The sequence below is a fragment of the Eutrigla gurnardus genome (genome assembly GCF_963514095.1).
Source record: "Eutrigla gurnardus genome assembly, chromosome: 2".
Taxonomy (NCBI): domain Eukaryota; kingdom Metazoa; phylum Chordata; class Actinopteri; order Perciformes; family Triglidae; genus Eutrigla; species Eutrigla gurnardus.
The window spans coordinates 235,341-263,264 of NC_139916.1; the positions used below are offsets into that span (position 1 = coordinate 235,341).

General features: G+C 43.8%; 1 protein-coding gene across 4 annotated transcripts in view; it reads right to left on the bottom strand.

Annotated features, from left to right (window-relative positions):
• Window positions 1–27,139, bottom strand: part of pcbp4 (poly(rC) binding protein 4) — an 87,744-nt gene extending 60,605 nt beyond the window's left edge. For 3 of the 4 annotated variants that reach the window (XM_084034394.1, XM_084034395.1, XM_084034392.1), the window contains exon 1: window positions 27,009–27,139. The gene's annotated coding sequence lies outside the window, so the exon portion shown is untranslated. Of the gene's footprint in view, window positions 1–24,522; window positions 24,629–27,008 lie in introns of those variants that run through there. The other variant, XM_084034393.1, reaches the window with a different exon arrangement.
• Window positions 27,140–27,924: the final 785 nt, after the last annotated feature.

A 27,924-nucleotide genomic window follows, 5' to 3' on the forward strand; every position in this document is an offset into this window, starting at 1 on the left:
AGAGCTTTCAGCCATCAAGCTCCTCTTCTGTGGAACCGTCTTCCGGTTCTGGTTCGTGAGGCAGACACTGTTCCCACATTTAAGAGTAGGCTTAAAACCTTTCTCTTTGACACCGCTTATAGCTAGGGCTGGCTCAGGTTTGCCCTGAGCCAGCTCTTGGTTAAGCTGCTATAGGCCTAGACTGCTGGGGGATTATAGTGACACACTGAGCCCCCCTCTCTCTCTCTCTCTCTCTCGCGCTCTCTCTCACTGTGTATGTTCCCCCGGAGTCCCTGTGCTCTCTTGCCTAGCAGGTCTCCCTGGACCGTGGTGGAACCTGATCCGGACTGCACCGATGTTGTGGTCTTGTTTGCCTCTTACCGCCTGTATTTTTAATTAAAGTAATTGACTAAAATCGGCATCTCTACTGTCACTAACTTGACTACTCCCGGGATCACTCCCGGGAGTCTGGCTATGCTTTCTGGTCCAGCAGAGTCCACTGAGGTCCTGACCGATGCAGACTGCTAACTGGCCTGATGCTGGAAACACCACATTGTAGCTCCACCTGCCCGCTGTGTGACTGCTCAACTACTCCTGCTTTCTGGTTTACGGCGACGTGGTTGGGATGAATCCATCTCGGCGTAGCTGTGCCTGCTGCCATGGACTACTACTGTTGATACTATTGCTTCTGTTAATACCACCACTACTGTTAATGCTACTACTACCATACTACCAACACCAAATGCAGTTGGAACCCAAGGGCCTGGGCTGCACGAGATTTCTGCCTAAAAGCCTATTAAGGCAGTTTTTTCTCGCCACTGTCGGTGTAACGCTTGCCCCTGGGTGTTGTTGGGAATTTGAAATTGTGTTGACTCTTGAAATTTTGAGCGTATTCTAGTCCTGCTCAATGTGTTAAGTGTCCTGAGATGACTTCTGTTGTGATTTGACACTATAAATAAAATTGAATTGAATTGAAAATAGAAATGTTTGAGAAGACGAAGCCTTAAGAGGAAATGTGGCGTTAACATTTCTTGCAATGATGCATTTTCCTTTATGATGTAAAATTTTGTACGCTTATGGAGACAGCAGCCAATGTATTGTATAGTGTATTTTTTTAGTGTGCAGTCACAAGCATCAATTATAGTTTAATGTTCTGTTCGTCTGCATTGCTTTTGGAGAAAATTCTCTATTTTTCAGCCGTGGAACTTAATGTTTAATTACAATTTTTGCTGATGCTTTTAAGATGAAACTTTTGTCATCTGACAGTTTTATGCTACAATTAGGCTTGGGCCGGTTTAAACATTTTCAAAACAGTCTGATACTAAGCCTGGTAATAAGACAAGACCAAACCAGTGATACCAACATTTCCCACTAGGCGTCGCACTTGCCATAGCAGACCCTCCTGAGTGATACATTCGTTTTTTTACACAGAAGATTGCGCTGTAATCACGGAGAGAATATGCAGTGATCGTACCGTACCGTAACTAGCAGCTTTTCATCTTCTTCGCATTAATATACACAGCTCATTAAATGCTCCGGTGGTATGTCGCATAGCAACACGTCTTTAAATCGTGGATGGAAACAAACACAAGGTACTGCTTGCGCAGTCCAACCTTGACTGAAATGTGATCTCTATCATGGTTACATCCGTTAATAAATAATCACAATATTATTTTAATCACTTGTCATTATTGCTGCTTATTACTAATGAAAGACACATTGGTCCCTAGTTTCGTGGCGCAGCGCAGGGCGGCGCAGGGTGGCGGAGCCGGCGCAATGCAAGTTTCGACCCGCGTAGCCTTGCGCACCGCCAGTTTGGCAGTTTGGCCAAAAAGCCTCGCCGAGACTGCGCTGAAAGCTCGCCAGCTCCAACCTGGTCTACTTTCGGCGCAAGGCTTAAATAAAGTCATTCATTCAATGCGAATCACAGCTGGCGGAGTGGAAGTTTGGCTGACGGCGCGCAGTGCGCACACGTCACCGAGACCTCACAGGCAGGTTTCCACAGTTCCAGGCACATTTAAATGCAATAAATAATCACAACAAACACTATTTAATGCAACTAATTGAATCAACACGTGAATTTATATCTGTATAGATTGTCCCGTCACATCTGACGTCAGATCAAAGGTGGATGGCACGCGTAACGGAAACTCAGCCTCTCGGACCAAAACATCTCCCTCTCTCTCTCCTGTTTTTTATAATATCAGCATTGTTATTATTATGATACGCGCGCACAGCGCGTGATGCGCGTGGTGGGAGCGGCGGCGCTGCTTCTGTCATCGGGTTGTCAAGTGACGGAACTTGCACTGAACCTCCCCTAACGCATTAAAGGTGAGGAGAGGAGCTCATTTGATTGGTGAAGATCTGAATCGGCTGTATTAATCCCAGTCCACGCCTCGTCTCCTCCTCGTCTCCCACTCACGCCTTCTTCTCCTCCCTCTTTCCCACTTGCGCCGGTGGGCGAGACGGGAGGTGTGCCTGCGCGAGCCTCGCGAGCCTGCGCGGTGCACGAAACTTGCAAAGTCCAGGCGGACACACCCCGTCGGCGCGGCACAGGTGCGCTGAAAGCTGACTGCGCCTGGTCTACGAAACTAGGGCCCATTGGCTCAACCTGTTTGCATAAATCATGCCCAGTTTAGCACCATCCACCGAACCGAACCAGTGAAACCGGATATCGGCCCAACCCTAGCTCCAATAGAAAGTGAGCCATTAGTGGACGAGTCCTAACAGCTTAACAGAGAAAAGGCTGCATATGGTTAATATACACTCAACAAAAATATAAACGCAACACTTTTGTTTTTGCTCCCATTTTTCATGAGATGGACTTAAAGATCTAAAATTCATTCCAGATACACAATATTATCATTTCTCTCAAACATTGTTCACAAATCAGTCTAAATGTGTGATAGTGAGCACTTCTGCTTTGCTGAGATAATCCATCCCACCTCACAGGTGTGCCACATCAAGATGCTGCTCTGACATCATGATTAGTGCACAGGTGTGCCTTAGACTGTCCACAATAAAAGGCCACCCTGAAATGTGCATTTTTTTGCTTTATTGGGGGTCTGGGGACTCAGAACCAGTCAGTATCTGGTGTGACCACCATTTGCCTCATGCAGTGCAACACATCTTCTTCGCATAGAGTTTATCAGATTGTCAATTGTGGCCTGTGGAATGTTGGTCCACTCCTCTTCAATGGCTATGCGAAGTTGCTGGATATTAGTGGGAACTGGTACAAGCTGTCGTATACGCCGGTCAAGCACATCCCAAACATGCTGAATGGGTGACATGTCCGGTGAGTATGCTGGCCATGCAAGAACTGGGACATTTTCAGCTTCCAAGAATTGTGTACAGATCCTTGCAACATGGGGCCGTGCATTATCTTGCTGAAACATGAGGTGATGTTCATGGATGTATGGCACAACAATGGGCCTCAGGATCTCATCACGGTATCTCTGTGCATTCAAAATGCCATCAATAAAATGCACCTGTGTTCTTCGTCCATAACAGATGCCTGCCCATACCATAACCCCACCACCACCATGGGCCACTCGATCCACAACATTGACATCAGCAAAGCGCTCACCCACACGACGCCACGCACGCCGTCTGCCATCTGCCCTAAACAATGTAAACCGAGATTCATCCGTGAAGAGAACACCTCTCCAACGTGCCCGACGCCATCGAATGTGAGCATTTTCCCACTCAAGTCTGTTACGGCGACGAGCTGGAGTCAGGTCAAGACCCCGATGAGGACGACGAGCATGCAGTTGAGCTTCCCTGAGACGGTTTCTGACAGTTTGTGCAGAAATTGTTTGGTTATGCAAACCAATTGTTTCAGCAGCTGTCTGAGTGGCTGGTCTCAGACGATCTTGGAGGTGAACCTGCTGGATGTGGAGGTCCTGGGCTGGTGTGGTTACACGTGGTCTGCGGTTGTGAGGCCGGTTGGATGTACTGCCATATTCTCTGAAACGCCTTTGGAGACGGCTTATGGTGGAGAAATGAACATTCAATGCACGAGCAACAGATCTGGTTGACATTCCTGCTGTCAGCATGCCAATTGCACGCTCCCTCAATGCTTGTGGCATCTGTGGCATTTTGCTGTGAGACAAAACTGCACATTTCAGAGTGGCCTTTTATTGTGGGCAGTATAAGGTACACCTGTGCACTAATCATGATGTCAGATCAGCATTTTGATGTGGCACACCTGTGAGGTGGGATGGATTATCTCAGCAAAGCAGAAGTGCTCACTATCACACATTTAGACTGATTTGTGAACAATGTTTGAGAGAAATGGTAATATTGTGTATCTGGAATGAATTTTAGATCTTTCAGTCCATCTCATGAAAAAGGGGAACAAAAACAAAAGTGTTGCTATATTTTTGTTGAGTGTATAATGCATATTACTTTTGTAACTGTTAAATCAGACTTTTAAAAGCAGCAGCTCCACCTGATTCGTGTTATTCATTCCTTTAGATATACATCATTTTATGTGTAGAGAAATCAATCAACCAATATAAACATGACTCTTTGTCCTGTAACAGATGTTAATGTGATTGTTTTAACGCTTTCTGCTTGAGAAAGACAGAGAGGGAAACGAGAGAGTGGAAGGCGCAAATATAGAAGACAGATCTGAATGAAAAAACAGAAAGAGAACTCTTAAAAGGCAGAAAGAATAGGTAAAAGAAAAAGAGGACAACATATGAAAAACAAATATCAGGAAAAGAAGAGATTAACAAGAAAGCAGCTTACAAATGCTTACTCTCCTTTCTCTGTATTCTGTCTGCAGGCATCAAGACCAGAGGCTTCACAGAACACCTGGACCTAGTCAGAGTTAAAAACGTTTATATATAAATAATTTCATTACTCAAACATAAAAAATGCACAAAATGCTCTCATCTATTCATGACATGGATCTGAATCTACAATATTCATCTCAGTCATGAGCCTCTCAGAAGTCAGCTTGATGGCCTCCCTGACTGGATGGATGAGCCAAATACAAGTCGGATCCAGCTGATTGGATGGAATACCAATCATGAAGAGGAGAAGGAGAAGTAAGGAAACAGAAAAGGAGAGTGAAAACCTGTCAGAGCTCTGAGCTTTGACCTGAGATACAAAGACACAACAACAGCTTCCTGTTGGCTGGATCAGCTCCTATTCAGGTTCATCTAGGCCAGTCTAGTTCAGCAGTGGGGATATAGGCTAGTCTAGTCCAGCAGGACACCGCTCCCCTACCAACACTCTCAAATTGAATATGGAACTATTTGTTTCATCATAGCGACCCGACCCGTTTGAGGATGTTACATCTGATGAAAATGCCTGAGTGCTGTCTGTGTAGCGAGTCGGCCCTCCGGTCATTAGGGTGTGATTCCCAGCTACAGGGGGAACGGCAGGCGCATCCCAAAATAGCACGTTGTTAAATATTTCAGTAAGTCAGATGGCAGCATGAGGAGGCGGGCGGTGCCAGAGACAGGAAACATCAAAACAAGCCCCAAACAAAAACACAGAAGCACCACTGGGCGCGTTTCGGATCGCATGCATTTGCGCCGATGCATGCACGAGACTTGAGAGGATCCGCCGGAACTCGTCATAAACACGACAAGTTCCCACCACGTCAAGTCGGACACAGGTGCACTTCACGGACCTTTTTTTTTTTTTTTTTTTTTTTATTTAAACTTTATTAATAATTGTATACATAACAAAAACTATCGCGCCAGGGGAAACTTCACGGACTTTGCACAAAGAATATGGCCTGCCCAGTGGCGCTGGCTTTCTTCGTCGCTGACGAACTCGAGCCGAGGCATTTGAAGTCCCGTTGTTGACGGAGGCTGAGGAATTTTCTCACGTGGGAAATACCACGTGATAATTCTAACCAACTAGGGCAACGTTGAGGGGAGTGTCTTATGTCCGCACTTATTTCAGACCATCTGCAGAGAAAAGCATGCGAAGGGAGGTACCCTGGAGATACCGCAAGTTTTTAAAGTCATGTGACATGTCGCAAAGGGAAGTTATCACCAGCATTTGTGACGTTTTTTTCCCAGAATGCCTTGTTTTGCGAGGCAAATGCATGCGCATGCTTGATTCGAAACAAGCCTATTGTGTCATCAAGTTTCTTGATCTTCACTCGTTTAGAACAACGCTGATAGTTTTCATGGATGAAGAGCCTGAACAGGATGTGACATCACAACCACAGGAAGTCAAGTACAAACAGTCAAGTCGCCAAAGCCATGGTTACTGTGTTTGGGATACAAACAACATCCCCGAACACACACACACGCACACACACGCACACACGCCCGCACGCACCACGCACGCACGCACGCACACACACGCACACACGCACGCATATTCTACTATAAATTACACATGTACGAAGCTCCTCTGATTCACATCCCTCATCAGCCGCATCAACTTTGCATTTAGCACCACCATCTTTGGGACACGTCCCCTCCAAGATTCAACAGAAATTCACCAGATAAAGTTCAAGCTCAGGGAACTGTTTCAGGAGCTTCAGGATTACACACTGCATAGCTGCTACTAAGCTAAGACTCAATCCACAGTGCTTTTTAAACGTGCACAAATATTTATATGACTTTTGAGGTTAAAGTCAGGAAAAAGGTTTCTTATAAGAACCAGTTAACACTGTCGACATCAGTTACTGGTGTCCACTGTGCATCCATCTACGGTCCTTTGACCGTGTTAACTGGTGGTGACACCAGTGTGTGTGTGTGTGTGTCCTTCTCACAGAACATTGTCAGTGTCCAGAGGTTACTATGACATCACAGTGTTTCCAGTGTCCAGAGGTTACTATGACATCACAGTGTTTCCAGTGTCCAGAGGTGAGGTGTGTGGAGGCGGGTTAGTATCCATCTGTTCTTGGAAGTACATGCTGCAGTCGGTTTGTTGGTCAGCTATTAGTGACCATCGATCCATCCATCCCTCCCTCCCTCCCTCCATCCATCCATCCATCCACCCCTCCCTCCCTCCCTCCATCCATACATCCATCCCTCTTCCTATTTTCGTCTACATAATTCAACCTGACCTGGTCAGATTCGTCAGTCCACCTTTCTCAACATTAAAACTCCGTCACCACCTCTGGATGCTGCATTGTCACATCGATGGCTTTAGTTTGTGTGTTCACAAAAAAAAGGATCCTGACTGAATTTCTATTGCACTGTTTAGTGCTGGGTGACACGAAAGAAACAGACAGACAATCTGTGTCCCCGGTCTCAAACCATATTTAATTTGGTGACTATTTCAAAGTGTTGTGAAGTTAGGTGGTATCAGTTGGGCGTGACCAGAACACTTCTTAAGGGGGGCGTCCAGGAGTTACCCTGATCATATGTATGAACCACTTCAACTGGATGTCTGAGCTCCTCACCACATCCTTCTGGCTCAGTCCAGCCACTGAAGGAGGACTATGTATCATGACCGTAGCCGAGATGCTCTGGTAAGTTCACCAGATCTGTGAACTGCCTTGCTCAGGGCAGTGACTGCACCCTGGAAAGTCCACCGTCCGGACTTGGAGGTCATCGGTCAACTGTAAAGAGAAGCTGGTACCACAGTGTTCTTTCGGACTATTGGACTTTCCATTTGATCTGCTCCACAGTATAAAATGGAAAGTATGTTGCAGGAATGGCCTTGTTTATTCACAGCAATTACAGTAATGTCTCCAAATGTATGTGCTAATGATTTATTGATGTCAAGATGTGGCATGTAGCTCCATTTAATCCATCTAGCCAGGAGGCCGGCTGACCCGGCTTCATCCACCCTTCCATCCATCCATTAAATCTCCCCGTCATTAGTTCACTCATCTTTCCAGCCATCTCTCCACCCACACCGGCCATGCTTCATCCCTCTCCTTCCTTTATGAGAGCTGATGTCTAGCTCTCATTAGCCAACCATCCCTCTCTCTGTGCTCCCCCACAGCACCTTTGCAGAGTCTAGAGTGCATTAGCAGATTAAACAGAAAGAGAGATGAAGCCCCTCCTGTTGGTGAGCCAACTCCCTTCAGCTAGTTACTTCGTCCTTCCATGTTCTTCAGTACTTTTCATTTTTATTGCATCCCTTTCCCTCTCCAACGTAGGTTCCAGTGGGAATGTAACAAATCTGTAAATGCTTATACCAATCATCCTTTTCTATCTCTTTCCTGCTCCTCCTAATCCCCATTTGCTGCCGTTTGCTTTATTGGTTTTAATATTTTTACCCTTTGGGTCTCTCTTGCTTCCTCCCTCACTTTGGCTCTCTGTTATCTTCCTTTGGTCTCAGGGCAGTTTGTGAAACAGTCACCAAATTTAATCCATTGTTTTTGTGCTGGGCGACACAAATTGTGGATTTTTTGCGTCACTCAGCACGACTTCTGTGTCCGTCAGTCGAGGCGATGTTACCCTGCAAAGCCGACGTCCATCGGCGGTCTGGTGGTGGAAGTCCTGTCGCTGTAGCGCATGCTGCTGGTGAAGTTGGGACTTTCAAAATGTATTGGCTCTGTAAATCAACAGCACACAGTTTCCCCTCATATTAAATAATATGTGTTAACTCTAACAAAAGTTATGCTTCATTTATCAGATTACGTCCTCAGTTTCATTCTGTGATGGCTGAATACACTGCATGAAAAGTGGGATTTTCGTCAGTTAGCGGCCCTGTAAATTGACGTGGAAGTTCAGGTTTACGACTGCAAACGGCAATTTGCAGGAAACACCGAAAACTGACGTAAATTGCCGGGAATTGACGTGGGCCTTGCTTGGCAGTTGTCCCCCCATGACCCCCCTCCCCGTAATCCTAGGGGAGGCTTTAACATGTAAATGAAAATGCTGTGAGCTATACAAATGCAAATCAGGGTAGCAGGGGGAGTTTTCCCCCAGGTGACATTTTTCTGAAAGGTGTTAACTTCAGTTCATCTTCATTCAAAGATATAACTTAATTTCATCTTCATTCAAAGATACACAAAACAATTTGCTTCAACAATTACTTTTAATCAGGCTTTGCCACAAAGGTAAAATGTACATTCATGCAAACAACATCACAGTCTCCTAGAGCTCAACCACTGTGCATAGTGGCATGACTACAGTGACCCTTTCTGTGCTTAAATGCACAGTGGATGTGTTAACCACACATCTCCCAGCAATGCGCTCAACAGGCAGAAATGATGCTGGGTATGACGTGTCTGTTCCCTGCAAGCTCCAAATTTCTATTGGCTTTCCATAAAAATGTCTGTCCGGATGGGGATAAAGCCAGGAAACTTGCGCAGTAACATGTTTAAATGCAGTACCTTTTGACACAACATTAACAACTATAAACTGCTTTATAATGGCTGGTCGTAGTTCTGCTAGAGGGTCAAGGATGGGTTCATAGATCATAGATCTCGGCTGTGTTAGAAATGCCATACTAACGTCCTACTCGTACTTAATTGTGACGTAAATTTGAGTACGTAGTGCGTTCACATACAATAGTATGTGAATTTGTGCACGCGAGAAATGCCCGGATGTATACTGCATTGGCAAGAATTTCTGAGTACAGCGGACCTTGCTAAATCTACTCAACTTCCCAAAATGCATTGCGGCTCATCTGACTTCACAAGTTTTGGATAATGGCGGACGACTGCGGTGATTCTGGCGACAGCCCGACACAAACCGCGTACACATGTAAGTATACTGTAACATGACTTTTATGTTTCCAGCTGACTTTTAAATCGTATTGATAATGAACGTTACTTTATTGTTGTTGGCATTGTACGTTAACGTTACGAATCGAAGGTCCTTCCAGCCGGCTAGCCTACTGACGGTAATTTACCATTTAGGGGTTAGCGAGCGCAAGCGAAGCGGAAAATGTGCCGTTTTTACCGACGTTAACTAATAATATAGTGCTTATGTTAAACCGTGGTTATATATTTACTAACGGTGATTAATAACGCCGTGCACCGTTGTCCGCTAAAGGGACGGCAGACACCGGGCGCCTCATTCAGTGGGGGGAACGATGACGAGACGTTCACGTTCACCGGCAGGAGGGATGCTGCTCTGAGAGGCTTCACTTAAGAAAATGTGGTTTAAATGTTATAATTCTTATATCCAGGACTGCTGGAGACTCTCAGGATGTCCCAGGACTGCTGGAGACTCTCAGGATGATTGCGGTAAGAATATGTTCGGTGACTGCTAGCTAAGCTAAAATTAGCAAAGCAAGCCCAAGCTAAAAGTAGCTTAAACGCTAATAGTCCAAGCTAAAAGTAGCATAGTAGCCTTGTAAAAGAACAAGAGAGAGGAACCAGTGTAACGTTAAGTTGCTTTGTTAAGTGTACGTTGGTCTTTTACAGGAAGCAGTACGCCGTCTTCACAACTCGGAGACGAATTGTAGGCGCTACGAACCGGAGTAAGGGTAAGATTTAAAGAATATGCTTTCATTCTGCTGTATAAGGAAATAGATGCGTTAACAGTAGATACCGATCTTAACTGTATTCATACCACTCATTTAATTGTTTTCCAGCTGCCTGTAAGACATACTATGAAACGGTACGCAGGAGCTTCAGACACACACAGCCTGATCTCGCATCGCAGGCGGAAGCTGTGAAGACGTCAGCTCGGAGTCGTTCCAGGAGAAAGAGGGTAAGACTTATTAGATCCGTTTTTGGTCAATGTGACCAAACCTACCTAAACCTATTTTTCAGGTGCATTAATAGATGTGTTGTGTCCATGCGCAGTGCATCGCGCAGTACTGATTGTCTTTATTGATTGTTTTACAGCTGCTGGAAGCGAGACGGAGTGTGCTTGCTGGCGATGAGGTGGACCGTTGGAAGTGCGCCACCACAGACATGATGTCTGATGAGGAGGAGGACGGCGTCGTTGGCGGGGTGTCTGGATGGATCGTGCGACAGCCAGGAGCTCACCGAGCTCTGTGCGACTCTACAGTCGCGATTAGAGAAGACTCCCAAGTACAGGGCCACGCACCGCAGGCGGCTGTAAAATTGACCAAATTCGGACAGAATGTCGCCAGTTCATTTGTTTGTTGTGTGGGCAAATTTGTACAGTTGTGTGTTGTGTTGTCAATAAAGCTCTTTCTTTGAATACTTCCTCCTGGCAATTTTTCCTTTCCTCAATTAATTAATTCATATTTATATTTATAAATATATAAATAAATAAAAATAAATGTGTGTATGTATAAATATACATATATATATATATAAACATATGTATATATATATATGTGTGTATATATATATATATATATACACATGTATGTATATATGTATATATATATATATAGTGATAGATCTGCTAACCAATCACTAGTGATTATTCTTGTTTAAAAGACCCAGTGTGACCAATAGTAACACATCTGCCAACGGGGGTGGGGTTTACATTTATAATGACTCATCAGGTTGACCAATAGTGACAGATCTGCCAACGTGGGTTGGCTTTACATTTATAATGACCAGATCTGCCAACCAATCACGAGCGATTATACTTGTTTAAAACTAGTGGTTTCATCCAATCCTGAGTGAGGATATTCAAGCCATCTCTGGCCAGGCGGGGTTTCGCCGCTATTCATATGCTAATTAGAGCCTTCGCTGTGGTTCGTTTCCGACAATTTTCGGCACAGACGAACGCGGCGTTCGCAGCCTGTAAATTGTCGTTAACTCCCGAAAATTAGGGAGATTTTCGGGCGTTTACAGGGACGAAAATCCGACTTTTCATGCAGTGATACTGAACGGTGGAAACGTGGCTACTCTCTGCTTTCATTGGCACCTTTTCCTGACCTCTTGTATTGATTGGCCATCATCTGAGCGGTTTGTTTGGCCTGAACCAGCATCTGCTACAAACAAGGTTAAGATGCTTCTATGCTTTTCTTTACTAGGAGATGTCAATGAGCATCCTACAGTCATGGTGACCATCTTCAAAAAGGGGAAATGAAGCATAGTGTTAAAGTTAAAAAGTAAATAATAAAAAGAAAATAATCATTGTGGGGTTGTTTCTTTAGAATGAGCCATTTATGTTGTTTTTTTTTAAATATTGAGAGTAATAAAGTTCAAAGCGTATGACTGCAGATATTATGATGTCAAAGTCTGATAAATAGACTGAAGACTCCATTTTGCTGGCACAGAGAACACATTACACATCATTGATGTTATCTGGGCCCAGTGAAGGCCAAAAACAAAACAGAGCTGTCCCCTTCGGTTTTATCGCCACCACGGTTTGACCCAGATCCGATGGCTGTGGGAGTGTCTGAGTGGCTGCCTGGTCCTGCATTAGATATGAGAACGCCATGCTTCTGTTCAACTCGATTATTCGGATGACAGGAGAGCATGGCCGGCTTTATAGCTACGAAGCAAAGACTTCAAGAATCTCGAGCAAACTAGAGTCCTGTTTGATGTTTGCTCACGGAGATAACACAAGTGGGAAGAGCGTGTGATTTCTTTACATTGAAATGTGAATCCACCTCTGCAAACAACTGGGATGGCTTCAGTCTGGATCCACTCAGGCCACTCCAAAGCATTTGGAGTTTAAGTACAATAGTCTGTATGTGGTAAGTCTGATCTGAAGCTCCGTTGCCTTCTAGACAACAGAGGTTAACATGTTCAGCAAAGTGTGAAATATGTAGCATGTTCAGCTCAGCAAACAGAAGACCATCTACCTGCTTGTCCAAGTGTTTCATGCAGTTGTAGAAGAAAAGTCAAAGGGATTGTTCCCAAACAGGTAAGACAATGGTGTTGCACTCGTGACAAAGGCTTAGCTGAAGACCAAGAAGCACTCTTCCCCTGCTCTTTACCCCCTGCTGTGTAGGGCTGTTAGAATGAACTTCGGGAATCCAATATAACTCAAATAGAAAAATATCAGTACTATTTAAAAACTGAAATTAGTATTCGATTTTTTTTATTTATAAACATGTTTTCAAACGTTAGCAAACCTCGCCCTCCTCGCCTTGGCCTACCCGCATAAATGGATGCTTTTGACACACGAAGTCTGATGAACAATAACGTTTTCTGAATCACAACCTCACTATCACAAATAGCCGACAGATAACACACGGAGATAACACACACGGAGATAACGGCGCGGCAGCACTCGCTGAAATGAACAAAGCTAACAAAGATATCAACGGAGCTCAAAAGCGACGACGTCATAACAAAGATACATTCATGCTGCTTACTGCGAGATCGACCCACGTCTCCATCGGCTGAGTCATCAGGAACGAGACCAACAGCAGGATGTATGTGAGAATGTGAAAGTAGAGCTGACGGTGGGACCAGGAGGTGGTAGCCATGGCAACGGGGACACAGCGTCCCCAGGAGACAGCAATGTGGTTGTTTTACTTTCTTAATTATTACTTATGTAGAAAACTGTCACCTGTTGGTAATTCAACATATTTATTGGTAATATTTTTGGAACGCCCTCTAGTGGACAGGAAGTAAAACAACCACATTGCTGATAATGGTATAAGCCTGTGTAGTGTAGTTAATATAATAACAGGCTGAATTTGAGCATTAAATAGTTGAATATAATTTGAATATTGAAAAAAATACAGAATGAAATTGAAATAGTATTATAGCAGAAAAATGACAGCTCTACTGCTGTGTGACAACTACACAATCCTTGAAATGGAAATGTCTCTTGTTTATGCCTCAACATACTATAATGCATGAACAAAGGCTACTTTAGCACTATTATATTATTGCTGTATGGAGGAGACAGGGACTGGTTTGTCTTCTATGGAGACAGCGGGGGCTTAATTTGATACGCTACGCCTTCGTCCGCTGCACAAAGAAACGTCCTTATTGTTGCAGCTGAAGCTCCATAACAAGACTCTGCTTCACAAAACGCCTCAAGAATCCGGCTGAAAACTGTTCTTTCAAAATGGGAACGTTGCTGATGTGAAGCGGAGCAGAGCTACAGTACACGGTGGGAATGGTGTGATAGAAATGGTACAGAGGCAAAAGTGGTTCATCTACGAGATAACAGATCTCTCTCTCTCACACACACACACACACACACACACACACACACACTCATGGAGCTGAATTCATAAATATAATTTCACCCATATCTTTTCTTCGTGAGCAGCGAGGAGACAAAAGAGACGAAGCAGCGAGGAGGCGAAGGAGACGAAGGTGACAAAGGTGAGATGAGGCAAAGGAGACGAAAGAGATGAAGCAGCAAAAAGATGAAGGTGATAGGAGACGAAGGAGACGAAGTTGAGATGAGACAAAGGAGACGAAGGTGAGATGAGGCAAAGGAGACGAAGCAGCGAGGAGACGAAGGTGAGAGGAGACAAAGGAGATGAAGGTGAGATGAGGCAAAGGAGACGAAGCAGCGAGGAGACGAAGGTGAGAGGAGACAAAGGAGATGAAGGTGAGATGAGGCAGAGGAGACGAAGCAGCGAGGAGACGAAGCAGCGAGGAGACGAAGCACGAAGCAGCGAGGCTAACTCAGCATTTTCTTTTTTGTTTTATTTGTGAATGTCCACTTTGGTCCAGGAGAAAATGCTGAAAATGTTTCCTAATCTAGTTGTATGGAAATGTCATGTTTGAAGCGACAGAGTTGCACTGTAACAAACACTATCAGCAGGCTACACTTGTATGAAGACTTCCTTCCAGGAGAGAAGCAGCAGCCAGAAGAGTTCTTTTTTACGTCTGACAGTCACTGAGCTTGAGCTGCTTTTACTGTGGATCCAAACAGAAGTTAATTCTTAGCTTTTTTCCACTTCTGCAATCAATTCCAAGACTTTGCCTTCTGACCGCCAGCAGTCATGGGCAACTTTGGAGTGCAAACTCAGCAGGACGTTTTATTTCCTTTCTGCTCTGAGTTTCATGAATGTATAAATATCCAACTTTAACTTTTTCAGTCTGCTTAAATACGGCTCATAGAGCCACTGAAACATTTTGTTTCTGTCTCCACAACAGGATTCTTATTTACACCTTTTTCTGTCTTCAGTTTAGTTTTAGAGAGACACATCTTCAATGTGATCAATAGTTTGAGCAAAACAGTAGGTCGTTCAGGCTATAGTGAGACATGGGTGAAAAATTAGGGCAATGTCCGTGCTCTGGATGGGAAAAAATAAGTCCATCCCTCAGTTTCACCAAAGTTCTACTATTAGCGTTGCATATTTCCAATCAAAGTTTGTGAAATGTGTGTCTATGCAGACTGAGGTCGGTTTCAGACCTAAAAGGTCCAGGTCCTGAATCAAAACACTGAGAATTTTGCATTGTTTCACTCACTTAGCGGCTGGCTAGCCTGCTAATTCCACCGTGTTTTCATACTACACTGGCTAACATGCAGAAATTGAGCAGAAAAGAGATTGTCACTCATCTGGCTATAGCAATGCGTTTTCTTACAGTGTGTGGATGAAGCATTACGATGTTCATTTTTACTCATTTAACAAATAGATAGATAGTTAGATAGTGAGCTAGCTTGCTATATCCACCATGATTCCATGCTACTGCAGCAGCAGCGCTGGGTCTAAATGGCCCGCCTCACTCCCAGTCTCTACGATACTACAGCGCTGCGGACCACTCTCCGGGCAGCAAGCTGGTCTCCGATCAGGAAACTAGTCTCCTAGTGGGTGTGCTAGGTAGCCCATTAGTTAGCTAATATGTCTCATCTGTGGTTTGACAAAGTAAGGTCATCAAAATCTGTGGTAGAAAATATGCAAATAGGCTACTAGTTTACCAGTCAGCAAAACAGGAAAAGCTATAGTCTTTTTTAACCAATGAAATGACACAAATGCTACACTCTCTGGGCTTGGTCCAGAAACGAAGACCAGATCAGACTTCCTTCAAGGCAGACCAGAGAGCAGTTGTTTCGTTCACACGATGTTGGTGAACGATCCAGGGTTCAGTTCAACCGGACTAAACTGGACCCCCTTCTGCTGGAACCAGATTACATCTCCAACATCACTCGTCATAACCTTCTGTTATTAACCTCCAACCTTCACTATCTGATGACTGCCACCACCTTTACTCACTCCTCTTATTCTCCTCTCTAATCCTCATCCCGGCAGTGGTTTTATCCTCATCTCCCCACAGACACACAGCTCTGCTGTCTCCCTCCTTCCTGTCTCACCAGCGTCTCCATCCCCCTCTCGGCCTCCCCTCCCCGGCTTCCTCTGGAGACTTTAAGTGCATTAGCATAAGAGGCTCTCTACCTTTCTCTCTGCCTTCCTTCAGATGCTATCAAGTCTTTGCATCCATTAGCAACCATCCAAACTAAATACCATCAAAAGTGTCTTTGTCGTGACTGAGGCAGCTGCTTTCGCTGGACACGACTGGACTCGGAACCAAAGGAACTTGGAAAAAGAAAGAATAGATAAAAGAAATAGTTAATATAAAAAAAGAAAGAGATGATGATGCATTTGTCAACTATAACCAGAGGACAGGATTTCACAACACCGAATAAAGAAAAAGCAATAAAACAGAAAAATTACTGGGGTTGCTTTTCCACGGGGCAACATCACGCCAACATCATCATGACATATTTAAGACCAACAGACAGGCCGACCGAGGAACCCAGAACAGGATTAGTTTATGTAGAACCCAACTTTAGGACTCTTAGTTTAATGATTTTCCCCGAAAGAACTGATATTAATTATTATTGTTGCTTCATGGGACTATTTAAACACGGATGACCTAATTAAACTACTAATGATAAGCTAAAGATTAGCTGAGAGGTCCGATCACACAAAATTGATGGTAACTATTTTAATAATGGATTACTTGTTGAAGTTACTTTCTCTGGTTCCAACTTCTCTCCAAGGATAGTTGTATCGATTTGGTTTTACCATTTTATTTAATGCCTCATTGTTGTTTTTTTATGTGCATTCCTTGCTCATAAGGACCTAAATAAACTACTCCTGCTAACATATAATGAATGACTTATGTTTTTAGTTCCCTGGACCTTTAAAATAATGCAATCAGCAACACGACTAGCTAAAAAACAGCAGCTTAACTCACAACCAAGTCACTAGTTATGTGCTTTAGTCTTAGTCTCTCAGTCCATTAGAGTTCCATTCATTAACTAATTGGCCGACAAGCTGACAGGCATTTCAGCAGCCTGACCATGTATTTGCACTATTTGGATGAATCATCAGCCGGCTCCATCAACTATATAAATTGTTAGTGGGTCATGCTATGCAGAGTCGAGGTGAAGTCTGAACTCAGCTGTCCTGACATTGGTCGGGAGTTCGTTCCACCACTGAGGACTAGAACAGAGAAGAGTCTGGACTTTGCTGAGCGACATTTGTTGGATTTCAGCGATGGTGGTACCAGCCGGCCAGCTGAAGTAGAGGAGCGAAGTGCTCGCTTCGGGGCATGAGGTTTGACCAGTGTTTGAAGGTAGATGGGTGCCGTTCCATTGATGGCCCTGAAGGCCAGTGTCATCGTCTTGAATTGGATGCGTGCTGCAACAGGGAGCCAGTGGAGGTCACGGAGGAGGGGGGTCACATGGGAGAATTTGGGTAGATTGAAGACGAGGCGTGCTGCAGCGTTCTGGATACTAAGCTTTAAAATAACAGGCCGTAATTTTATTGTGAATAATTGATAGGGAATGAATGTGTTAATTCGTGTGAGACCCAATCTTTCAAAGACGTTTGCCATACCTTTGATATTAATTTATTAATTGAATTTATTATATATTTATTAGGGCTGTCAAAAGATTGATTTTTTTAATCGCGATTAATCGCATTTTGTCCATAGTTAACTCGCGATTAATCGCAAATTAATCACATTTTTTGGCACATTTTTTTTTCTTCTTCTAAATGTACCTTAATGTATTTTTTTCATATTCTTAATACTTTTAACAACATAAGGGCAAATATACTTGATTTATGAAAATGTTTATTTAACACTTCAAATATCCCCTTACCAAAACATGGGATCAAAACAGGGTTATAAGAATATATCACAAACAATTAAAGTGAACATGTCACAGGAGATAGTGTAACAGGAGATAAGTACAGTTAGGATATAAGTGCATTGGCTTGCAAGTGATATCTCAGACTGGACGTGCTTCTATGGTAGCTCATTTCATACCCACAGTACGCGCAGATGACTTTGGTCTTATCGACTGAACCATCTGGCAGTCTTTTGAAGGTGAATTTGCCGTTCACAAATCGATTTTAAACGCGTGTGGACGCGCCGCTTCCCAGTATTGCACGCTTGGTGGGCTGCCACTAGAGGATGATTGACAGGCGCTCTCCTTTAAACAACACATTTTTGCGAGCGTTCGCGAGCGTTCCCGAGGCGGCGAGTCGAGCCCGGCGCCTCTGATTAGCATAAAGTAGATTCGACTTATACTTTAGGCAAATGAGGAGCGGCCAACTCGCGCGCCGTCTCTCGACATTCGCCGCAACGCCCACAGAATGCATTGCACGGCTTTTCACATAGACAATGAATGGGACGCGGGGAAACACCGCTGGCTGTGGACAGGCACCTTCCCTCTGGATCAAGACTACAGGTGCCACCGACGGCCATAAATCATACAATGCGCGTTTTTTTTTTTTTAAATACCGAGCGTTAATCGCGCGTTAAAAAAATTAACGGCGTTAAGAGGATGTTGCGTTAACGCGTTATTAACGCGTTAACTTTGACAGCCCTAATATTTATTAATAATAATAATGGGTCATTCCATGCCAACTCAGCCACCCATGTACATGACACCTCTCAGATTTTCTTCCTCGTGTTTTTTAATATTTTCTGCACTAACAAAAGAATGTAATGTTCTTAATGTTTTCTTTTGCCCATTGAAACATCTCCATTGGTGTCAGAATGTGGTTTGCATCAGTGGCCTGCAGACTTGCTCGTGCTGCAAGTCGCTTGTCACAGGCGGGTCTCTTTCATCGGGGATAAGGGGTTCATTTGTGATTTTCAGGACATTAATGGCCAGCAGTCTTAATATTTGTTTGCCATCACTGAGCATAATACTAAGTTATTTCCACTATATTCATGCTTTATCATCACTAAATTCTCCCTGATCTACATTCCAGACTTCTGGGAAAAATGTCCAAAATCGTGCATTTTGAAGAATAAAATTCATATGATGGAGCTTCATAGTCAAAGGTTTTATTTCATTAAAAGAAAGAACAAATATGTATCTTTATCTGGTATAAATCCCATTAGGATCATCAATCACCCACGTGGTCATTTGGGGGTCCAAATATGGGGTTCCAAAAGAGTCACCTCTGCCCGGGAGGGTTTTTGGACCCCCATAAAACCCCCACCAGTGGTACCATACCCTTCAAATTCATTTTGGCAAGAGCAAAGGTCCCACATATAACAAATAATCCTGTTTAGAATAAATGTGATCATTCATTTTGGTGCTAGGAGCACCCAAAAAGTGAAAAATAATTTTGCACCCAAACATTAAGGAATGTTGATTCTGCTTTCAGAATGAAATTCACTTTAAATTCAAATGGACGCCACGGGCAAACCGTTTGAGATATTGGCCTGAAACTTCAGATTCCCTTGTTGGGTAACATAAGGCATATTTTCACCGCTTTTCAGCAAAATCTGAGAGGTGTCATGTACATGGTACCCCGATATTGGCTGCTTTCACATGGAATGACCCTAATAATAATAATAATAATAATAATAATAGGCTAATAAAAAGTATCAGAAGAAGAAACTGTTGGGATGTCTCCCTCTTTAATAAGTACCTGTTATATTTGAGTTTCATAACAGTACATTGCACTAAGCAGTTGTGGGTCTCATTAGTTTGTGCCAAGTTCCATGTTAAAGAAATGTTTGAATATTGAAATGTTAACAAGAAATATTTTGATATCCATATGAATTGTTACATTGATCAAGTAATGTGAAATAATCGATAACTGAAAAATAAATTGTTAGATTAATTGAAAAAAATAATTGTTAGATAAGTCAAATAATGGAAAAAATTAATCACTAGATTAATCGTTTGAAAAATAATCATTTGGGACAGCTCTAGACTTGGGAAACTCCCCACAGACAGCGGCCGTTCAAAGCTGCGTGTCAAATGGCTACCCCAACCCTTGAGCAATCATTAAGAAAGGCTGGAATGTGAGGGAATCAGAGTGACGAGAGGGAAGTTATGAGATGGTCAATACAAAGAGATTCAACAAGAGACAGAAAGAAGAGAGAGGGGGAGAAAGAGCAATCCTCTCACTAATTAATAGGTGTCTGAATTTCAATTAACGCTGACCTCAATTTCTGTAACGACGAGGGAAAACAAGAGCGAGAACATGAAGATAAAAGAGCTTACGTAAGAGGCCATTTGGTGGAAAACATTTGGTTTTCTGTCCCCTCTGCTCCTATGAACAATGCTTCCATTATTCAACAGATGAGTCTGGATGCCACCAGGCTCGTCATGATGCTGCTGATTCATTATTTCATAGGCCACATTTTGTTGCCGTTGTCTACCTGTGAGCTGAGTTGTGTTGCTGTCTTCATTAAGAGGCCTCAACAATGGTTTATATCACCGATACAACACAAAATTTGGGTTATTTCAAAAGACATTTTATTATTGTTTTTTTGGGTGCTGAAATGGGCTTGAGTGTGGAAAGATAGAAGATTTTATATATGTACTATATCGCCAAAGGTATTCACTCACCCATCCAAATAACATAAATCAGGTGTTTCAATCACTTCCATGGTGTATAAAAGCAGCAGCTCGACATGCAAACATGTGTGAAAGAATGGGTAGCTCTCAGGAGCTCAGTGGATTCCAGCGTGGTACTGTGATAGACATATATATACACATATATATATATAGAGAGAGAGAGAGAGACAGATTAGACAGAGATATCCTGGTACTGTGATAGGATACCACCTCTTGACAGTTGCTGCTAATTGTAAACTGTTGGAGACTCTTGTCCCAGAGCTTCCTGACTAAACTGGACACACACACATTGTGCCTCAAAAAATATTTAAAAAATAACAAAAATACATGCGAAGTCACTGTGCATCATAAACATGCAGATGATACAACGGCGGCCTTGTACGAGCAGCTACCATCGTTCTATCTTCCCTCGGATCTGTGTTCTCGCTCATTAACTGTTCTGGTGGTGCGTCGCCCACGTAAGTAAACAAACATAAGGTTCGGCGTGGGCATCCCCCCCACCTCGAATGAAATGTGATCTCTGTCATGCAGGCCTTGGCTCGCACCGCAGCATGGCACCCAGTGATAAACAGTTTACGCCCCACCCGCCACAGACACTCGCAGCAGTCTGGTTTTTAATAAACACAGTATTATCTTAATACTTAATCTTATTACTAATGCAATACAAGTTGGATTTAGCGCTGTGACACAGGTCGCTGATGATTTTAATTTCCCAGAACGTGTCATAACTTTAGCTAAGTACACCGAACCAGACCGCTGGAACCAGAAATCGGCCCAACTCTAGTTGCAATAGATCAGACATCAACCCTCATAGACCTCCTCATCACTCCCCCACTGGCCACCTGAGCACCTTGGGGGGCCAGAACCTTAGGGCAGAATCTTAGCTACTGCTTTTTTTTTTTTTAAATATCGCAATATAATCCGCGACCAGATTCTTTGCAGAGCTCTTTAGACTTTTTCTGAACGGGAGTTTTCTGAAATGTTTAGGGACATTTCTGTGTTGAAATAGATGCTTATATTTACTCTGCTTAATATGTGAAATATGATTATAATATATTCTTATCCTTAATTTTCAGGCTGGTGACTTGTATCGGAGCTCCATTGACGATGGCTTTGTAAAGTTGACAGGCATAACTCAAGAGTTGGTTTCACTAATTCAGAACAGCTGTTCTGGAACAGGGGCCCAGAAAGTAGGTTTGAGAAGAGGATACTCTGAGTTTTCCGTTCCAGAAAGAGAGGTAACTCAACCTTTAGGTCAGTTACCATGGTAACTGACTCTGTGAACCTAACCTGCTCGCTGGCAGGTTAGGTTCAACAAACCCTGAGTTTCTCCTACATGTCTTTTTCTGGAATCTGAACCAACTCTGAAAAAAAGTTGCCATCCTTTCCTCGTCAACCATTGATATGGAAATAAACGTGATTCTAGCAGCTTTACGTCGGGAGAGGATTTTAATTATCATTTTTCCTACCAATCACATATCTAAACAATATCCTCATTATTGACATTTCATATCGCGGACATAGTCCAGATTCTTTGCAGAGCTCTTTAGATTTAGGCAGCAACGTAGGCAGCGTTGCTAACCGTTACACCACAGAGGTGTTCTACAAAGCTGAACATAAAGACTTATCACCTTTAGACCAATCGACTGTTTCATTCAGTTATACACATTAAGTCAGGCCGTAAATGTCCGCCACACCAACTATCTACTTTACTGCAGTTACTAGGGGTGCAACGGTACAGGTGGCTCACGGTACGGTCCGTACCTCGGTTTTTGTGTCACGATTTCGGTACAGGTTCGGTACGGTTTCGATATGTGTTTTGTGCATAAAGAGACATTTCATTTCTCTCAAATGATTTATTTATTTTGCTTCTCAGAACAAGTTCCAAACAATTCCAGTGCTGAATAACATAATACTTCAAGTAAACAGTTAGTTAGCAAGCACAACACTTCAATAAACTCAAATAGTACTGTAGACTTGCCTTTGTTTCCTTGCCTACTACTATTACACCATAGCATACAATATGTATAAAAAAATAAAACACACAAAATGTAAACAAAAAAAGGTCGGGAATTATGACGTTGCTGAAATGTGTTCGGCTGGGCACAACATAACGCGGGTCGAGCGTTTTCACCAAGTGGCGAAACCCCTCATCTTCGACCACAGAAAAGGGCTGCAAATCTTTGGCTATAAACGCTCCCACTGCTCGGTTTATTTTCTTGTATTTATCCGAGGTGGCACGGTAGGTCTGTTGAAAAGCATTCTCTATGGACAGTTGTTGTTTTGCTGCCGTTACCGTTCCGGGGCGCTTGACTGTCCTCTGTTCAGAAAGCGTAATATCAGGATGGTTACGCTGGAGATGCTTGCCCATATTGCTTGTGTTTCCGTTTGAGTACGGGACATGTCTCAAGCAGCGTTTACAGACTGTGGAGTTTCTGTTTCTGTTTTCACTCCCTCGTCGGTGTATTCAACAGCAAAACCAAAATGCTCCCACACCGACTATTTGAATAAACCTGGTGCTTCTTCAAACTGTTCTCTCTCAACTTCTCCGCTACCGCTAGCCATGCCTGCTTGTTTTCTTTCATTTCCTGCTTCTATGAGCTGCAGCCAACCGGCCAAAGTGTGATAGGTTGGTTGCGGGGGCGGGCCTCCTGCCTTAAAGGCACACACACGCCTGTGTAACAGTAAAGCCCAATGCAACATTATTAGAACATAAATCCCGCGGGACATAAAAGCGTATTGTCCCGTGCAGGTCGTACCGAACGGTTCGGTATTTTACCGAGTACCGTTGCATCCCTAGCAGTTACGTTGCTCCACTTTCTCAGGAGGAGCTCGTTATCTCCATAAACACTCAGTAATATCTAATAACTCTCCCGGTTGCCATGGTGACTCGTAGTATCGGAGCTCCATTGATGATGGCTTTGTAGAGTCAGCAGGCACGCGTGTAACTCAAGAGTTGATTGAACTAATTCAAAACCGCTGTTCTGGAACCGAAAACTCAAGAGTTGCCCATCTCAGAGTTGGTTGAGCCTGCTTTCTGGAATACATCCCGGCTCAGTTAAGTCCCTGAGGGTTCAGGGTTTAAAGCTATAGGAGGGGGGGGGGGGGGGCATTGAGATTGGGCCTCAGACTCACTGGGTGCAGTCGAATAGTCAAAAAATACTATTCCTATTCCTAACTCCTATTCCTTGACCTCTGGGGAAAAGGTCACGGGGTTAAGGAAAGGCGATAGGAGAACTCAAAAGGATTTAGGAAAAGACGACCGCGGTGCTCAGAGAATCCGACCGGACTTTCACTAAGATACGTCATTATAACGCGGCCGCTGATGATTGACAGCTGATGATCGGCACCGGAGATTGACGTGCGTCTGCGCTGGAGAAACTACAATAATGGACTACAAAAAACGCGTCGTCCACTTCTCCCCATGTTGGTTTTATAAACAGCTGGTTCACTGACCGGCTTCAGGTCCAGCAGCTCCTCCTTCCTGTTTGACCGGTTGCTTTATTTACGTTTCATTTGTGGTTTTAGTTTCATTTTTGTCAAACGTTTGTAACATGATTGAAATAAATAAAAAAATACCATTCAATTATTATCACTGTCCACACATTTATCATCACTATTCCAATTACTATGTGTCTGCATTAAAGTCATTGTTAAATATGTAAATACACATATTGTTTGTTTTCATGAACGGCCGAGGTGTGCGGCACTTTAAATGTTGCTCTCGCTAAGAATTGTGGGTCGGTGTAATCTCCTTTCCTATGGCATAGGAAGGTCCGTTGCATCCTATGCTAAAGGAGCTCTGAAAGGAAGCATTGGAGCTCCTTTCCTTTGCATTTAGAGAATCCGAACAGCTCTTATCATGGCGGCCACTTGTTTACTTCCGGGTCACTTCTTCAGTTAGGAACCTTCCTAAGCAAAAAAGACTATTCGACTCGGTCTCGCTCTTTTTAAAACTCAACCTCAAACTCACCTCTTTAAAAGCACCTGCCTCCCACTGCCTCTCCAGACCTGTTTGTAGTTTGCAGGTCTGTTTTTGTCTTCTCATCGATCTGTGCTCCATCTCATCCTTCCATTCACTCAGCGCCTCTCTATTTACCATATTACAAATACTGTGTATGATAAAGTTGCGTGTTGGAAATATTCAGAGGGTTGATATGTTGTTCAGTGTCCATAATGTTTCTGTTCATGTGATGGCACGCAGCCCCCCCCGTCTTCCCCGTCTTCCCTATAAATAGACCATTACTTTTAAAGTATGCTTCTTGAAATTATAATTTGACATAGTTTTCTCTGGAAATACTTTACAGGAACTCACCCCTCTCTCTCTCTCTCTCACTCACACACACACACACACACTCACTCACTCACTCACTCACTCACTCACTCACTCACACACACACACACACTCACACACTCACACACACACAGACACACACACACACACACTCTCACACACTCTCACACACTCTCACACACTCTCACACACAGTGGTTGGGGGTTGTTGTAGACTGGGGGTCCGGAGGGGTATTCCACCAAACTCGCTAATTAAAGCGGCGCTTACCTGGTTAAGCCTGGTTAGAACTAACGCCAACTTCCACTTGCGGCTAAACCCGTTCCATTAACGCATTTCAGCCGCGCCTTGTTGAGGCTTATTCAAGCCAGGCTAACGTTGTCTTGTGTTACGCACGTTCACGGGATATGAAGCCAGACCAGAACCGTGAATGTCGAATCATCGAGAAAAAGACCAGCGCAAAAAATATTGATGGAACTGTATGAGGAGTACAAACCCATCATAACCAATAAAGGGAATACTGTAGTGATAAATAAAAATCGCGAGTCTGCTTGGGCAAGAATTGCCGAGCGATTAAATACGGAAGTACCGTTAAGAGTAACATGTTCTAATATAACACTGACTACGATTTCTCTAACGTGAGGATAGTGTAGAGGTAACGTGCCGGCTTTACACGCGGACGGCCAGGGTTCAATTCCCGACTAGGGAACATTGTGAAACTTCTTTCTTTGGCCAGAACTCTCTCTCTCTCTCTCTCTCTCTCTCTTTTTCTATCTTTTTTTTAGATAGGCCTAGTAAATGCATCTACATTGACCAACTCATTTATCGCAACAATTTAATGAATACATTCAATGAACCTATTAATGAACTCACCTGAAAGGAATTTATGTGGCTGTAAATTGCATGCAGCAATGCCTTTGTCATTGGGATATACATGCTATTAATAATAACATCTTTATGCCTATCATGTTTTTGGGTTCTGGGGAAATTGTATGACATATTTATCATAGTTAAGGTAAAATGTTGGTCTAGTTCTCTGATCTAAAGACAATTATACAAGCAAAAAAACAAAAAAAAACACACAGATGAGATGTCCTCGCCGGGATGTGAACCTGCGATGCCCACATCCAGGGGCAGGAGCATCACCACTCACCCAACTGGGGGCTTTAGATAACGATATGGCCAGTTGGTTTTAAACAAAATAAACGATTTATTCATATTTTTTTAATTGCAAGCATGTATTTTTAGACGCTTGATGAAAATATAGTCTGTTTGTACTTCATATATGTAATTTTGGTAATTTGTGGTCTTTGACGTGATGAAATCACGAGGCTTGGCGGAACCTTCTGCTGGTACAGTTGTTTCCGACAGACGGACTTCTCTGAAACCCCCACTAAAGTAAGCCTGATGGTTAGCCTGCCCCGGGGCAGGCTAGTTTGGTCGGATAAATTCCCATGGTTACTTAGCGGAGAGTGCCTCAAGTCACGTTGATGGAACGCAACTCTAGCTAAAGGTAGCGAGCCTTATCGAAATTAGCCCGGTTTTGCACTTAGCGAGTTTGATGGAATACCCCTCAGGTGTTGTAGACCGGGAGTGTTACAGGATGTTTTCATATAGTAAAAGGGGTGAACATGAACACACACACACACACACACACACACACACACACACACACACACACACACACACACACACACACACACACACACTTCCTAATTAAAAAAAACATCTCTTCACCAAGTTGGACTAATTTGTATAAACTAGCCTACTACATACAATCTAAATAATAATTTTCCAGGTTTGTGATGCAACAAAACGCCCAAATAACAGGTACAACGAGCAGCGGTTTGCTGCCTTTCAAAATCCACTCCCACTGATCATGGAGCGGCAGGACCCGGCAGAGCCCGGCAGGACCCGGCAGGACCCGGCAGAGCCCGGCAGGACCCGGCAGAGCCCGGCAGAGCCCGGCAGGCGGAGCAGCTTCACCGCTCCGACAGACCGACCAGACTTGATCACCTTGATGACAGTGAAAGCAGTGTAATTAAAGAGCAGCTGTGATGGAAGTTCCAGTCCGTTAGCGGGAGCGAGGCGCGCTCACGTCACAACACAAGTCATCCACATCGCTGACGCACGAGCACAAACATTGAGAGAAACGATCATCGGTTTACCGTAGAAGAGGAGTCGGAGGAGGAAGAAACGACGAGATTATAAATCCGTAGTTGGAGTCCGCATCGTCGTCCGGAGAGGGAGAGGAGGAGGAGGAGGAGGAGGGAGCAGGCTGCTGCTGCTGCTGCTGCTGGGGAATAATCCGACTGTCAGTGACAATAAACCGGAGAGGAGGAGGGGGCGGGGGGTGGCTTCCCCATCCAATTAGAAACAGCAGGACTGATTGACACCGGAAATAAGTCCGCCATGTGTTTAGCGCAGCTATAGACTGTTTGATTGGAGGAACATTTCAAATGTATAATAATAAAAATACTCGAGGAAATAAACATGATCTGGAGTCCTGTGATTTAAGTCAGAAGATAGTTTCAACTCACAGTTTCAGCCTGAGTTTCTGAAGCCTTCAACACACCTCTGCTGCCACCTACAGGGAGGATGAGCTCATTACAGAGACCCACATACAGGCCCATATAATATAAATATAGAAGGCATTACCTATTTATACGTCTTATACACGGATCGGCCATAACATGACCACTGACGGGTGAGTGAATAACCCTGTATATCTCGTTACCATGGCACCCGTCAGTGGGCGGGGTTTATTAGGCAGCAAGTGTACATTTAAAGTTGAGTGATACAAGCAGGGAAAAAGGGCGAGTGTAAGGATGTGAGCGACTTTGACAAGGACCAGACTGTGATGCTAGACCAGTGCGTCATCATCTCCAGAACTGCAGCTCTTGTGGGGTGTTCCTGGTCTGCAGGACCTATAAAAAGTGGTCCAAGGTAGGAAAACCAGTGAACCAGTACGGCCAAGACTCATTGATGCACTTTTGGGAGGAAGGGTGGCCTGTGTGATCCGATTCAACTGACGAGCTACTGGAGCTCAGACTGCTGAAGAATTTCATGCTGGTTCTGATAGAA